Here is a 15,212-nt window from a genome sequence, read left to right as displayed (position 1 = left end):
TAGAGGCAAAAAAAAGTCATGAGTTTAAAATTTATTATAAGTAACAAATTACCTGCAGCCAAACCCACAGTTCACCGAGATACACCAGCATGTTAGGCAGTCACCATGGAGACCTGCTGGTTCAGAGTGCAAAATATAAGGGACCTGAGGTCTCATGATCTTTCCAAGTTGACCTGACATGAGTCACTGGCCCTGAGGTTCCTCCTCCGTAAAATTAGATGGCTGGACCATTGAGCTTAAGTTTGCTAAAGGAGTCTAGGACTCTGGTACAGATCAGAATGACAGTATGTAATCCATATCTGTGGGTGCACCATATTTGTTGCTTGCTATAGAAGGTGTATCTCACTGTAGAGAACTTTGTTCTCCATGGTTGTAGAGCCCCAGCCTGGCATCAATGCATTTAAGTCAGCAGGTTGCCTGGTAGGCATTGGCCCAGGCATGATGTTCAGACCATAGGTGAATTCCTTCCCCTCTTTTGCGGATCAGTCCTACCAAGGATCTGCAGAGACTGCCAAAGGGATGGGTAGACCATGACTGTAGATCACTGCGAACGCCCTTAAGAGAAAGCAGATCTGTTCTCTCTTCCCCAACCAATGGGGCAATGTCATGGCCAAAGTTGCAAGGCCGTAGCAAAAGCACATTATGCCTCAGCAATTCTGCCAATGTGCTGGGTTAATTGCCTTTGCAGACCTCTGTTTGATGCAGAGCGAGAAAGAGAAAAAAATGATTTAGACTTTCAGTGATCTCTTGGGGGTGATGCCTTCAGCCACTTAAAGGGAATAAAAAAAATTCTGGAAATTTAAGTCTCTTTTCAAATTCTTCCCAGGCTTGCTCCATCTATCATCCGAGCTGAAACTGCTCTTATGATATATTGTATGTGGAGACTACAGTACATCATCGGAGTTCTGACATTGCCACGGGTTGTCGTAGGTTATAATGCAACGTAACAAATTACAATGGCGGACATTGACAAATTCAGTTTGGGGGGAGTTTAAATTAATTTCAAGCTGCTTCAAGTTGGTTTCGAAAGTAATTTTTAAATAAATCAGACGTGGATGGGGGGAAAAGAGAGCTTCGAAGACTAACACACACACAGGAAGTTCAGGGCCAAATCTGGCTTTAGTCTTTGAGAGGCGCGTGTTCCTCAGTTGGACCCAGATATCTTGCCTTCTATCCTGAGAAAAGAGCCAGAAGAGAGAAGGGGCTGACCTTAAAGGCAAAGGTGTGAACGCCGAATGACTGAGTGTTCTCTACGATCTCATGGGCAACGTTCCCAACGTACCTTACTTCCCTGAGACACAATTGGGTTTCTTGGAATGCAAGAAACAGAATTGCGTTGCTGGATATCTGAAATAGCACATAATGCTCAGAATAAGTTGTCTTTGGAGTACGTTACTGATCACAGGGGTGGTGTAACTAAGTAGAAAATGCACAGAATTAGGAACCAGGAACCCAGTATTCTATTTCCATTATTCACACAGACTTACATAGGAACCTGGGTCTCTATGTGTCTATGTTTCTTCATCTGCCACAGAGGGGGATAAATAAAGTGTCCTACGCACTTCAAAGACTCTCAGAAAGATGCGGGAAACCCTTTGTCCTTTTGAAACTAGAAAGAGAACAAGATATTAATATTGTTTTTGATGTTGTTACCATTACTTTTGGTGGGTTTTAGAAGGCAGAGCATCTGGTTGGATGATGACCACGCTAGCATAATGTAAAATATGTATCCATAGTCCTCCAACTTTGTGTTGAATGAGTAATGGTGGGGGCAGTGACTGGGCATTTTGTGAGGTGAGGAAGATGCTGAGATGGAATGGAGTGGAACACTCTAACAGAGAAACCGAATGGATTCCCCAGACCCTAAAAAGGGAAAGGTTCCCCACCATCTTGGAGGGACTCGCTCCTTTTACAAAGATAAAGGCAAAGAGAATCCAAGTCGATGAAGCTTCTTTTTTTTCCTCCCCACAAAGAAATAGTCATTTCTCAGTGCATGGGGGAATCAATTAGCCACAGTGCCGTGTTCAGGTAGACTTTAGATTAGCTCGAGACCACTCCACTATAGATAATTAACCTTCGTACCCAAATTAGCAGTGAAATAAGCCAGTTATTAGTTTTCATAATGAACAAAATTGAGTATTTTGGAAAGTTAAACCCCTAGAGCTTAAATTAAAATAAGCATCTGGGGGAAATCCCTAAAGTATACTTCAATTCATTAATACTACAAATTCCACAGTAGATTGAACTGACAATGTGCCTTCTCTAAAGGAAATTGAGTCTCTCAAATAATCATCTGGATTGACCTCCGAGAGTGATTCTGTTTGATGCCCAGAATCTCAAAGACTGGCGGAATAAGGGAGTTGGTGTCCTTTTCTCGCTAGGACGCAAGAGGCAGGCGGAGAAGACCAGGAATTACACATGGCACTAAAAGACACAAATGGTTTTATTAAAGGTTTCAAATAAAATTGTCTTGACTCCAGCCTGGAGGATAGGAGCCCGCTGACTTGACTTTTACTTCGAGAGCCAACGTGCTATGGATCATTGAGCTAAGCGTCAGATGGGTGGGTTCTCTTTCTTCCTGGCCATGTGACTTTGGCAAAACCATTGAACTTCTGTGCGTCTCAATTTCCCCTTCCGTCAGCTGAGAGCAATACTGGCTGCCTTACTCATCTGACAGTTTACAGGTCAGTACGCCAAACTCTGACCGTGGAGAGGTGCTAGAAACACGAACGTATTCTTCTTCTTTAGCTGGAAAGAACCTCATCTTCCTCCTCTTTCCTCCTAGGAAAATGACATTTCGAAATAATCAAGGACTTGGCTATTAATAAATATTTATTGAAAGTATTTGCTGAATATTTCACATGGATTATCTCTTTTAATCCTTGCAAAATCCTATCAGTCCTATTATTTTGCTCACTGCTTGCCAAAGATCACTCAGCAATCGGGGGCAGGAGCAAGATCTGAGCTCCATAGGCATGTGCCTTACCACGCTGCTGAGGATCTATGTCTAGGCAAAGAGGGGCATCGCCCAAATCCACGATGCCCAGAAGATTCTCTGTGCTGGCCAAAGTCCCACAGGATCGCCACCTACAATGCCAAACCCAGAAGGTCATCACCAGCTCAGAAGCCAAGGAGAAGGCCTGACACTGTAATCAAATACATCCCCTCATTTCCCTTGTAAGGCAGTCCTGTTACATGACTATTATGATTTCCGTTTTATATATGAGGACATGAAGGCCTTGGCGAAATTGAATAACTCGACCCAGATTACGCAGCTCAGATTGGTGGAGCATTTTGCAGATCCAAGAGCCATGTGTTTTCCTCTTGGCCTCTGGGGGAAGGGCTGTGGGTATCATCCTAGCTTGCCCTGGCCAGGGTGTCCCTGAAACCACGTCACAAGGGAAATGCTCTTTAGTTTTATGTTAGGGCAAGGACGATTTTCCTTATCTTCAGCCTCTATTAGGACTGGCAAAAAGGAAAATCCTTCCTTCTGGTGTCTTGGAATATCCATGAATATGTCCCAAGGAATGTGAATGGTGGGTAACCCTTGGCATTGAAGCCCAGTGCTTTTATGGCGCTTTCATTGTCTCTTCCAAGCGCGTATCACTAAACACTCACGTTATCGCTCAGATTTGTAACCAGAATGACACTCACTGTATAAATAGGCATCCCCATCAGTCACAGGGGACCCACATGGGGTGGGGAAGTTCTGGGGTGGCCCCGGCCCAGACACGGCAGCCAGGGCCAGAGGGGCCCTTCTACCATTCTGCTCAACTTTGAAACCACCCTTCTGAAAGTGGGCAGAAACAAGTTATGGCTCAGGGCTGCTGACTGTATGTGGCATAAGGCTTCCAGGGGCTGGGGCTGCCTGACTTTTCCCATGCTTGGGCAGAAGCTGATTCATGCACAAGGGAGACTTGCATAAACAAGGAAGGAACAAAGTTAGCAAACTTTTCTGGGGGCGACACAGTGCATTAATATCCGACAGCGGCAGGAACATGCAGCTGCTGGAAACTAATCAAGGTGAGGTTGCGCTGGAGATGAAGATAAATTCAGAGGGATTTTTCATGCACACGAGGAGCCTGGAGTTCAGTAAGGGAGACGTGGTGGCCTCTAACAGGAGACAGGATAATTTATTGAGAGAAGAGGAAAACAATGCCACAGAAATTCAATGAATATTTGCCTGACTATTCAAAAGGAGGCTGTAAGCAGATGCTTGGATTGAACACACATCCCCCAGGGAGAAAACAGGATAGAAAGAAATCAAGACCAAATCGGTAAAAAGATGATGAAGAAATTAGGAATTCTAAAGACAAACAGAACTTGGATGCCCATGGAATCTGGATGAGTTTCTAGGGTCCTGGAAGAAAAAGACAAATTTTTAGTTCTTCCCCTCACCTCCTTTCAGGCTGGTCTCTGGTCAGTTCAATTCAATTCAAGCAGGATTGGGGTAGAGACAACACTTAGGTCCAGTTTGAGGGCATGAAGTCAGGGCCAGACTGAAGCCAGGGACCGAGAAGGGGGCATTAGGGTCACAGCTGAGCTAGAACTATGAGGGAGCCCACAGAGACTAGGGAGACCGGCCCAGGGCAAATCGGAGATTACAAAACCAGGGACTCGCAAGAAGAGATGTGGCCCCCTGGGTTTAGGGGTATGCCAAGATTCACTAGAAAGGCCCAATTGGAACACATGTATGATCAGAATTTATGGCCCATTTCCGTGTTGCTGGGGGACACTTAGAAAAGCTCAGAGACTGAAAAACGGGGTCCCCAGCTCTGAGTTCAAATGGTTGGGGGGGCAGAAATGGAAGCTGAATTCTGCACAAAGCCCCTTCTCATGGTCTCTCTCAAACTACAGGAATTCGGTTTCTGTGAGCCAGCCCCCGCCTTGTCCCCACCATGTTCGATTTGCGGTGGAGGCATCTCTGATCTCAGGGGTGGGAGAAGAAAACCAGGCAGGAGGACAAGGCCGGTAGGGAGCAATCTGAAAGTCCCTCAACATATTATTTTAAAGAAAGGGAAAACGGCTTACCAAATACCAGAGAGTATCAACTGGATTTTATATGCCCTCATTGGGCAGTACTGCCACGATCTTCTTTTCTCATCCTTCTGTGTCCTGGAAACTTCTAGAGACCCCCTTCTCCAGAGCCTTGAACGGACTCGTTTTCCTTTGCTGTGGTTAACATATGGGCACTTGCTCCAAGTAGGATCGATCCTCCGACCGAGTGTTCAGTGTGTTTCCATATTTGCTGCAGTGGGTTCTCCCTTCTTGGATCTCGTGGGAGCCCCTGGGGAAACTGAATGCTGGAGGGAGTCAAAGTTCCATGTCACCCTGTTAGCCTTGAGAGCTTATAAGCCTTCCTCACACCTGTGCTTCTCATGTGCATGTTTACACGGTCACTCGGAGCCAAAACACAGGCTGGTGGGCCCTTGGAGCCCGTATCAGCTCCCTTTCCCCTCTCAGACAGCACGTCTGAAGCCTGGGTTTACTTCCTCTCTGCTTTCTCTATGTTCCACTCAGATTATTGCTACGCAGTCCACACCTGCCATCCTGTCTTCTCCACTACATGGTTCTGTTCCGGCCTTCAGTGCTCTCCTCTTGAATTGTCTCCAGTGCAGGTCCTCACAGCACAGTGTTCTGAGCAGAGCATGGACCTTTGCAACAGGCAGACCTGGTTTTGGAGGTCTGGCTCTGCATTCCAGGGGACGTTTGTCTTGGTACCTGGTGTATCAGTCATCTGCTGCTGCTGTAACAAATTGCCCCAAAGTTAATAGCTTGTGACAACACAGATTTATGACATCTTCATTCTGGAGGGCAGGAGTGCAAGCTGGGTCACTCTTCCTGGGTTAAAGGAAGACATCAGCAGGGCCCCATTCCTTCCTGTAGGTCTGGGGTGGGGGAGAGAATCTCTTTTTGCCTTTTCCAGCATCAAGAAGCCACCCACATTCCCTTGGCCCATGGCCCCTTTGCTTCATGTTCAAGACCAGCAGTGGCTGGTTGAGACTTTTTCATACTCTATCACTCTGACACTAACCTCTTCCACTTGGAAGGACCCTCGTGATTACATAGGATCCATTCGGATAATCCAGGGTAATCTTTCTATTTCAAGGTCAGTTGATTAGCAAACTTAACTCCATCTGCTTCCTTAATCCCTCTTTGCTGTGTAACCTTAACCATATATATTCATAATTTCTTTGACCATCTTTGGGGTGGAGGGCATTTTTCTGCCTCCCACATATGCCTATGTTTCAGAGACCTGGTCATGGGCAAAGGGCCCCTGCCACTGACAGGCTGACAGTCCTGGATACTTCCTTTCCCAGGCTCAGGATTGTGACTTAGGTCCAGTGCATCAGAGGTGCCCAGACCGGGCTTCAGTTTGGGACACACAAGGACAAGGGAGCAGCGGGGGGGATTCTTGAGTGAAATATGGGGTATTTTTCTTGGGCTTCTGCCTCTCAATATTTCTATGAGCCTCCTGACACCACCCCCAAATTATTGTTTTCAATATTTAGCAATATTGCAAAAATCTTTCATTAACTATTTTTGACATCTTTTTTATAAATCCCTTTCCTGCCAACCACAGTTGTCATTTGTTATTTATAGCTATGGTCCCCAAGTGACACAGAAACCTGCCAGCTGTGTGACCTCAAGCAAGACACAGAACTTCTCTGGCCTGTTTCTTTTTGCAATACCTACTTCATGAATTTCGGGGACAGCAAATGAGTTGAGGTATAAAGATTTGGGGACTGAGCTTGCATCTAAAAGCCACTTAATGGTGGCTCAGTCAGTTGACAGACTTTGGTGCAGGTCATGATCTCACAATTCATGAGCTTGAGCCCCATGTCAGCTCCTTGCTGACAGCTCAGAGCCTGGAACCTGCTTCGGATTCTGTGTCTCCATCTCTCTCTGCCCCTCCCTGCTCATGCTCTCCCTCTCTCTCTGCCCCTCCCTGCTCATGCTCTCCCTCTCTCTCTCTCTCAAAAATAAATAGTAAATAAATTATAATAAATAAAAAATACTTAATAAATGGTAGGAAAAGGAGGAGAATGGAATAATTCCTACATTCTGCATTGAGGAATTAAGATCTCAAAAATGGTGGAAGGTATGCAGAGGTAAATTGGCACATGGAGGAAGAAACACAGCATTTAATTGGTAAGTTTTTGTACATTTTCAAAAGCACAAAGTGCCATCAGAGGTTATACATAAACCCATGCTATAAAGACAATTGACTAAGGCACAATTGTAAAGATAAAGCTAAGTCAATGGAGACATAATGAAAAAGGTCAAACAAACAGGTTATTATCATGTACACAAAGAGTCTACAGAAAGCCAGCAGGATTTCTGTCTCTTTGGGGACCACAGAGCAGATAATCGAGAGGACCAGTCCCAAGGCAGCCAGAACTTCCTACATAAGACTGTCACACATACCAAGCGCCATCTTGAAAGAGAAATGGTTCACACCCTTGAAAGTGACTCAGATATGAGCTCTTGGCTATGACTGATATACAAGGTCAAATAATGTGATGTCACGAAGTTTCCTTTGAGATGGCATCTCTTATTTTATTTTATTTTACTTATTTTTTTTATTGTTTTTAACGTTTTTAATTTATTTTTGAGAGGCAGAGAGAGACAGAGCATGAGCAGGGGAGAGGCAGAGAGAGAGGGAGACACAGAATTGGAAGCAGGCTCCAGGCTCTGAGCTGTCAGCACAGAGCCCCACATGGGGCTCGAACCCAGGAACCATGAGATCATGACCTGAGCTGATGTTGGACGATTAACCGACTGAGCCACCCAGGCGCCATTAAAATGGCATTTTCAAAAATGGCTGACTGGTAGAAGGAATTAGTTCAGTTTGCTGATCACTTAACAGCACTGCCTCTACTCCTCTAAGCACACAGCAAGGGTTGGAATATAACCAGTAGTTAATATTTATTGGGTAACTCACCATGTGCCGACTCCGGACTCCAAACGTCGTCCATATTGTCTTAATCGTGGTTCACCCAGGCAGGCGCTCTGAGTGGTAGGCACCCTCTAGAAGCAGATGCCCCGAGGACGGAAGGGATGCAGAAGGTTTACTGGGAGTAACATCTGTGAATGGTAAGGTTGGAGGAAGCTGGATCAGTCAGAGGGGGAGCTGTTGGACCAATGGCAAACTCCCTCAGTCTCTGCCAGGCCAGCGGGGAGTTTGAGAGCACAGATCGCCCATTGGAGGAGTCCTTCATGAGGTGGAAATGGCCTAGCCTGAGTCCTACTGCCCGATTCAGCCATCAGCCAGTGGATCCCTTGAGGCTAGTGTGACCACAGCCCTCTAAACTGAGGTGTACCCCTACATTAAAAAAAAGGAACTAGAGGTGTCAGCTAAACAGCTACATTCTTCACTGCCTCTCTCAGTCTACCGAGTGTGGTCAGGGAATCATGGACCAGGAAAGAAACTTGCCGATGGAGCCCAGCCAGGAGTCCCAGACCCTGAAGGTTGAACCTCCCCCCGCCCCAGGTCCCTAACTACCTGCTGTACACAGACGCCTCTCTCAGAAATCTTCCAGAGACTTCATAGAGATTAAATGAGTTAAGGCATTTGAAATTTCTTCGGAAAGAATAAAGGTCCATAAATGTTCAAAGGATTTGACAAATGGATATTAAAAAACAATAAGCAATATCCCATTTATTAATTTTCCTCAATGTTCCCTGCCTGCTATTTGAGACATTTTGCTCCAGTTCCCAGGGAGGCATGAAGGAAGACTTTTCACAGCATATGAAAAGTATTAATAATTTGGTATGGTCTTAATTCATTTCATGATTCAGTTCTGCCAAATCTACAGAGACTGCTTCCAGCCTAGTAATTATAAAAGGTGCTTCCAAATCAGTTCTGACTTGATCTTACACTATTTGATCATTTTATTATTCCGTTTTGCTTTATTATTCGGTTTGATTTGGTTCTGTTAAGAAACCTAAGGCTACATAAACTGTATATTTTATATCTTTAAAAGTTCTGTTGAGATAAGTTCTTATATAAAAAGGCCCTAATGATAAATCAATGTCATTTATTTTTAAATCTGAGGGTACGGCTCCAAGAGCAGAAATCCTTGATTACCACTCACAAGAGCACACGCCGATACTGTGCGTACAATAGGTATGACTCGATTGGAGCTATCTTTTCTTCATGCTTTAAACACATAGGTTACTTTGTGCCCATGTCAAATGCGCTAAGATACGATTTTATTTTATAGCTGGTGATTCTGATGTAGTTACACAATTAGGAGGGAACTTTTAAGGTTCATGAAAGCAGGCAGGGCCACTCTCTTATTCCTCTGCCCTCTGTATGGGGACTTCCACATAAGAAACATTCAACAAATAACTATGAAGTGAGTGGATGGAAAGCTTTGGAATCATATGGGCCTAGGTTCGAATCCTAAGCATGTAGCTTGGTAGTTAGGACGTGAGTTATGTGCTCCTTGGTTTACCAGTAACCTGAGGTGAATAATCCTTCCTCTCAGGGCTGTGGGGGGGACTGAAGATTGCATATGAATGGAACCTTCCTTATCCTTCTTTTGCCAAACCCCAGTAGCCCTTGGTGCTATGGGCTGAATATTGCCCCCAAATTCATTAGTTGAAATCTGATCTCCCCCAAAATGAGGGTATTAGGTGGGCATTTGGGAAGTCCTTAGGTCATGAGGGTGGAGCCCTCCTGAAAGGGAGAATTCCTTAAAAATGAAGTTCCAGAGAGATCCCTAGCCCCTTCCTGCATGTGAAGACACAGGTAGAAGGTGGCGGCTCTGAACCAGGAAGAGGGCGCTGAACCATGCTGGTCAGATGACTTGATCTTGGACTTTCAGTCTCCAGAACCGCGAGCAATAACTTTCTGTCATTTTTAAGCCACTTTGTGGTATTTTGATGCAGACACCAGCACATGGTAGCTTTCAACAAATGGCACTTTGCACAATCCTGACCTACTCCACTCCACCCTCTCTTCCCCTGCTCCTATGGGATGAAATGCTTCAGCAGAATTGACAGGTCATGATGCTGACCCACATGAGTCTCCATAGAACATCATTTTGGTTTCTTTGGGTGGGATATACATCCTACCGATCACTTTGGTGCTTTTTCTGGATTTGACGGCTTGTGTTAGTATTGGCTGGAAGCATACCAATTTAAGGACACACATTCTTAGCGAGCACGTGTGCGATGCTGGGTCTTAGTGCTTTCATGTCATCCTCTCAATGGGAACTCGCCTGTTTGGTTGAGATGTAGATACAGTAATCACGATCCCCATTTTACAAAAGAAGGATCTGGGCCACAGAAAACATGTTTAATGGCTGCTGCCAGTACAGATGGGGGTCACACTGGGGGACCTGATACCGGGGGTGTCCTAAACACCATCTATCTTCTGTCTTTGAGGAGTAATGCTACCACAAGAGGTGTTTTGTAGAAATTAAAGTCAAACCACTAGCCTGAAGGCTCAAATGATTAAAAAAAACTCACTAAATCATCCAGTTCATTTTTATTTTAGAGAGAGAATCCTAAGGGGGCCCCATGCTCAGCACGAGCCCAATGCAGGCCTTGGACCCATGATCTTGGGGTCATGACCCGAGCAGAAATCAAGAGTCAGACACTCAACTGACTGAGCCACCCAGGTTCCCCTAAATCATCTAGTTCTGTTGGAAGTGGGTAGACACAATTCTTTTTATTCTAAAGTAAGTAATGCCTTTGGCTTGGGGGCTCAGGCACATAACACACACACACACACACACACACACACACACACACCTTCATTGTCATAGGAGCCCAGGTAGCCCTGGTTCATCTGGGAGTTGCATGTGAATCATTCATTCCATGGGTCATGCATTCATCCAACAAACAGGTCTTAAGTCAATGCAGTGTCCAAAAATGACGCTAACTACTGTAGGGGCACATGGGCGCCTGAGTGGCTCAGTTAGTTAAGCGGCCGACTTCGGCTCAGGTCATGATCTTGCGGTGCGTGAGTTCGATCCCCACATCAGGCTCTGGGCTGACAGCTTGGAGCCTGAAGCCTGCTTCAGATTCTGTGTGTGTCTCTCTCTCTGCCTCTCCCCTGCTCATGCTGTGTCGCTCAAAAATAAATAAATGTTTAAAAAAAAAAAGTCCTGTAGGGCACAGAGGTAGGTAAGACTATTCCTTGTTCTTGAAGAGGTCATTAACAAACTAATAAGTCATTACATCAGTTTTACATTTTGATATCTTCCTTTCCCTCCAATTAAGGTCTATCTCATTTAGCATCTAACAGATTAAGTCCATTCAGTTCAAAGTAGCAGGAGTCAGGTAGGCCCATCAGGGCAAGTTGCCATTTGAATTACAAAACTCTGTTGAATGAATTTGGACAACAGGCAGGTCAGTTAAATTCCAATCAGTGACCAGACTGTGTCAGTGAAGTCGAAGGCAGAGGCAAAGGCAAAGGCAGAGAGGTCGATGTTTATGAAATGTTTGCAAAAGCTCTTTGACAACCGGGCACACTGGCTTTCTGATTGCTCTGGATTTGAACAAGCCTTTGTTCTGAACACAAAGGAAGTTTTGATATCATTATGGGAAGAAAGGCTCCGTGTACTGAGTTCTGTATTGCCACGGATTTATGTTTGGCTACCTGCTCAAACACCTGTACTCCTGGGAATTATAGCACTAATGTTTGATCATACACTGTCAGTGAGAGTCCTTTTTATTTTTAAAAATAAATCAGCATTTTATTTTTTTAAAAATTAATGTACTTATTCTGAGAGAGAGAGTGCGAGCAGAGGAGGGGCAGAGAAAGAGGGAGAGAAAGAATCCCAAGCAGGCTCCCCATTGTCAATGCAGAGCCTGATGCAGGGCTTGAACTCATGAACTGTGAGATCATGAACCTGAGCCGAAATCAAGAGTTGGATGCTCAACCTATGGAGCCACCCAGGGGCCCCTAATCAGCATTTTCAAAGCCTTTTCACATTTATGAGCATATTTGATTCTTAAAACACCCCCATGGAGATATCATGTCCTTGTATGATAAACAGGCAACTGACCCTCAAGGATAAGCATATTTCTCAAGGTACGGCTGTTAGGAAGCGGTGGAGCCGCTGTTTGAATCCAAGCTTTCAGACACTTGCAATACTGCTATTTCCTTGCTACACTCTGATGTGAGGCTAAACTTATGAGGCAGATCGCTGTTTTCAGTCTTCATGAACTAACCACTGCTGAATGGGATTCAGAGCAGCTATCTCATCGGGAACAGCAAAGATGCATCGTCACACTGCCTATGTCCAGGACAGAGGGCACTAGTCAGCTTGGCGCTCTTCTCCAGTGAATCTAGGTAATCCTCTTAGCATGGTGGGCCACGCAGCCACCACTCAGCGGCGCTGAGTCCCTGAACCACTCCTGAAAGTGTTCAGAGGCTGGCTGCCCACCGTTCATTTAATGTTGTAGAGGGACTTTGTGCGTTGAATCAGGGGTTCAGGATATCAGTGGCTCACATGCATAGTTATAACACAGAATCTTCTGGTGACACTCAGAAAGATGTTCCTTTATTTAATTCATTTTTAATTTTCTTAAAAAAATTTTTTTTATTTATTTTTGAGAGAGAGAGGCAGAGCATGGGCAAGGGAGAGACAGAGAGAGAGGGAAACCCAGAATCTGAAGCAGGCTCCAGTCTCTGAGCTGTCAGCATAGTGCCCGATGCAGGGCTCGAACTCACAAACTGTGAGATCATGACCTGAGTCGAAGCCAGACGCTTAGCCCACTGAGCCATCCAGGCGCCCCTCCTTAACTAATTTTTTTTTTAAATATTTTTATTTATTTCTAGGAGAGAGAGAGACAGCGTGAGCAGGGGAGGGTCAGAGAGAGAGGGAGATACAGACTCCAGGCTCCGAGCTGACAGTCAGCACAGAGCCCGATGCGGGGCTCGAACCCACGAACTGCGAGATCATGACCTAAGCGAAAGTCGGACGCTTAACCGACTAAGCCACCCAGGCGCCCCTCCTTAACTAATTTTTAATTGAGATGACAGAGGTCCAGCCAAGACCTGCTGAATCTCTGAGGCTGCAACCCAGGAAGCCATTTATAAATTGTCCCGAGCTGATGATGATGTTTGGGAACCACGTCAAATGGCCTCTAAGGTCACTCCTGAATTTGAAATCTGAATTTCATGACTCACCAAAGCCCTGCACTAGGGATTTGATGCATCATGCAGACGACCTCAAGGGCGTGGAGTTTCTAAATCACGCTGAAAACAATTAGCCTGAACAGGTAACAGCCACCAACTAGCCTGCTGTCCTCTTATTAGTGGCAAATGAGACTCCCCACGTTAGCCATGTTCTCAGCAATATTAGTGTTACAAGCCCTAATGTATTGTATTTTATACTTTGGAGAGCTGGAAGAGAGTACTAATTACATGCAAGTTTCCCAAGATTTCAGCTGGGAGTATTTCACATGAAAGTTAATTGTTCTTTTGGGGTTTTACCACTGGTTTATCCAATTAACGCAGAGTTTGCCCATATATCATGGTTTTGCTTACAGAAGGGAAACCATATTATTCACTTGGATAAAAAGGGGATTGTGCTGAGGGTATTTTGGAATCGGCCTGATTGCCTCTGGAACGCATGCACAACTGTGTTCACCTGCTGTCTTTTGAGCTAGAATTAGGTCTGTTCTGCAGGAGAACAGTAGAAATTGCTGATGAAACACAGTGATTTCAAAAAAAGAGAAAGGCCAAGCAGATTTGCTTCCAAGGCTTTCTGCTTACTGTTATCCCTAGAAAGTTGGAAATGGCCTTAGATCAAGTGCAGGGAAAGTACCAGCCATCCTCCCGCTGATATTATGTAACTCTCCCGTTCACAGGTGTGGGGTGGGGAGGGACCATAAGGCAAGCTCAAGGCCAAACACAAGCTAGCCTTACCCCCTCCCCAGGTGGGACAGGTACAACATTCCTCAGGCACACCTGGCTGCCCACAGACAAAGGAAAGGACAGAACACAAATGGTTAAGCTGATAGAGTCTCCATCAGTGTACAAATATCTTAGTATAATTACAAGAAAGAGGCAATCTTATATCAGAGGTCTCATCTCCAGAAACCTATAGACTTAATTTCCTGGAGCCCCTAATATCAACCTCCCCTCCATAGTGATGTGGGGAACAAAGAGGAAATGGCAGATAAAACTGAATTTCTTTATAACATGCAGCCCATTGACTTCTCAGAGGCTGGCTGAGGAGTTTTCTCCCGAAACTCCCGACTGTCTTAAGGTGAATGCTTTACTAGAGGGAAAAACAACCTCAGGTTGACAATTGCAGGGCCTCCAGTAATCTGGGAAAACTTAGCATATGGAAAATCCCTTTAAGAAGCTTCCTCTAGGAGAGCCTGGGTGGCTCAGTCAGTTAAGCGTCCAACTTCAGCTCAGGTCATGATCTCGTAGGTCATGGGTTCGAGCCCTGCATCGGGCTCTGTGCTGACAGCTAGCCTGGAGCCTGTTTCAGATTCTGTGTCTCCCTCTCTCTCTGACCCTCCTTCCTCTGCTGCCTCTCTCTTGCTTTCTCAGAAATAAATAAATAAAACATTTTAAAAATTAAAAAAAAAAAAAAGAAACTTCCTCTAGGGTTTACCTCTCCTAACTCTATAGTATATAACCAGTCACTCTGCACAACCCCAGTGTACCTCTTTCTGCGCACTGGTCCTGTCCCTGTGCTTTATTAGCCTCACCTTTTCGCAACAAAGACATCTTCGAGAATTCTTTCTTGGCCATCAGCTCCGAACCCCACCATCACCCCGAATACTCATCATGGGGTACTTAGTATTTCTCTCTCTCCTTGTGGGTTTGGCCTATATGCATTAGCTAACTCCAAACATTGGTGTGTGGTATTGCTTTTCAATGGGCCCTATTGTTTTCCAGAGAGATTAATGGCCTTGAGGGTAAGCTTACCTGCCGGCCAGGTCCAGGGGCCCCTGAAGGATGGACAGTGTCGGCGAAAGAGAAAGAGAGTGAGAGTTGCCCTGGAGATTCTTTCTGATCACCAGGCAGGCATCTCTGTCCTGTCGGTTTCTGTATCTTTATTTAAAGTTTCAGCAACAAGATGAAGTCATAGAAAGGAATTTCTTACAATGGGAGGCCTTTTGTGATATCAATTGTAGAATTATTCCGACCAAGGAAATAACAGAATGTTCTTAGTGAAAAACAGGATAACATATAGGTCAAATTGTATATAGATAAGTTAGGAGTATTCTGT

The 15,212-nt window shown here is 45.1% G+C and overlaps 1 long non-coding RNA gene across 1 annotated transcript; it reads right to left on the bottom strand.

Moving 5' to 3' along the window:
• Positions 1 to 2,425: 2,425 nt before the first annotated feature.
• On the bottom strand, positions 2,426 to 8,083 carry LOC120247338. Its single transcript, XR_005532274.1, has 3 exons — positions 7,946 to 8,083; positions 5,032 to 5,746; positions 2,426 to 2,781 (listed from the first exon to the last, which is right to left on the bottom strand). It is a non-coding gene; the product is annotated as an uncharacterized LOC120247338 (long non-coding RNA).
• Between the last annotated feature and the right edge of the window lie 7,129 nt (positions 8,084 to 15,212).

This window comes from Hyaena hyaena, unplaced genomic scaffold (genome assembly GCF_003009895.1).
Source record: "Hyaena hyaena isolate Hyena2069 unplaced genomic scaffold, ASM300989v1 scaffold_513, whole genome shotgun sequence".
Lineage (NCBI taxonomy): Eukaryota > Metazoa > Chordata > Mammalia > Carnivora > Hyaenidae > Hyaena > Hyaena hyaena.
The sequence above is the reverse complement of the archived record's forward strand: the minus strand, read 5'-3'. Positions and strand labels throughout refer to the sequence as shown.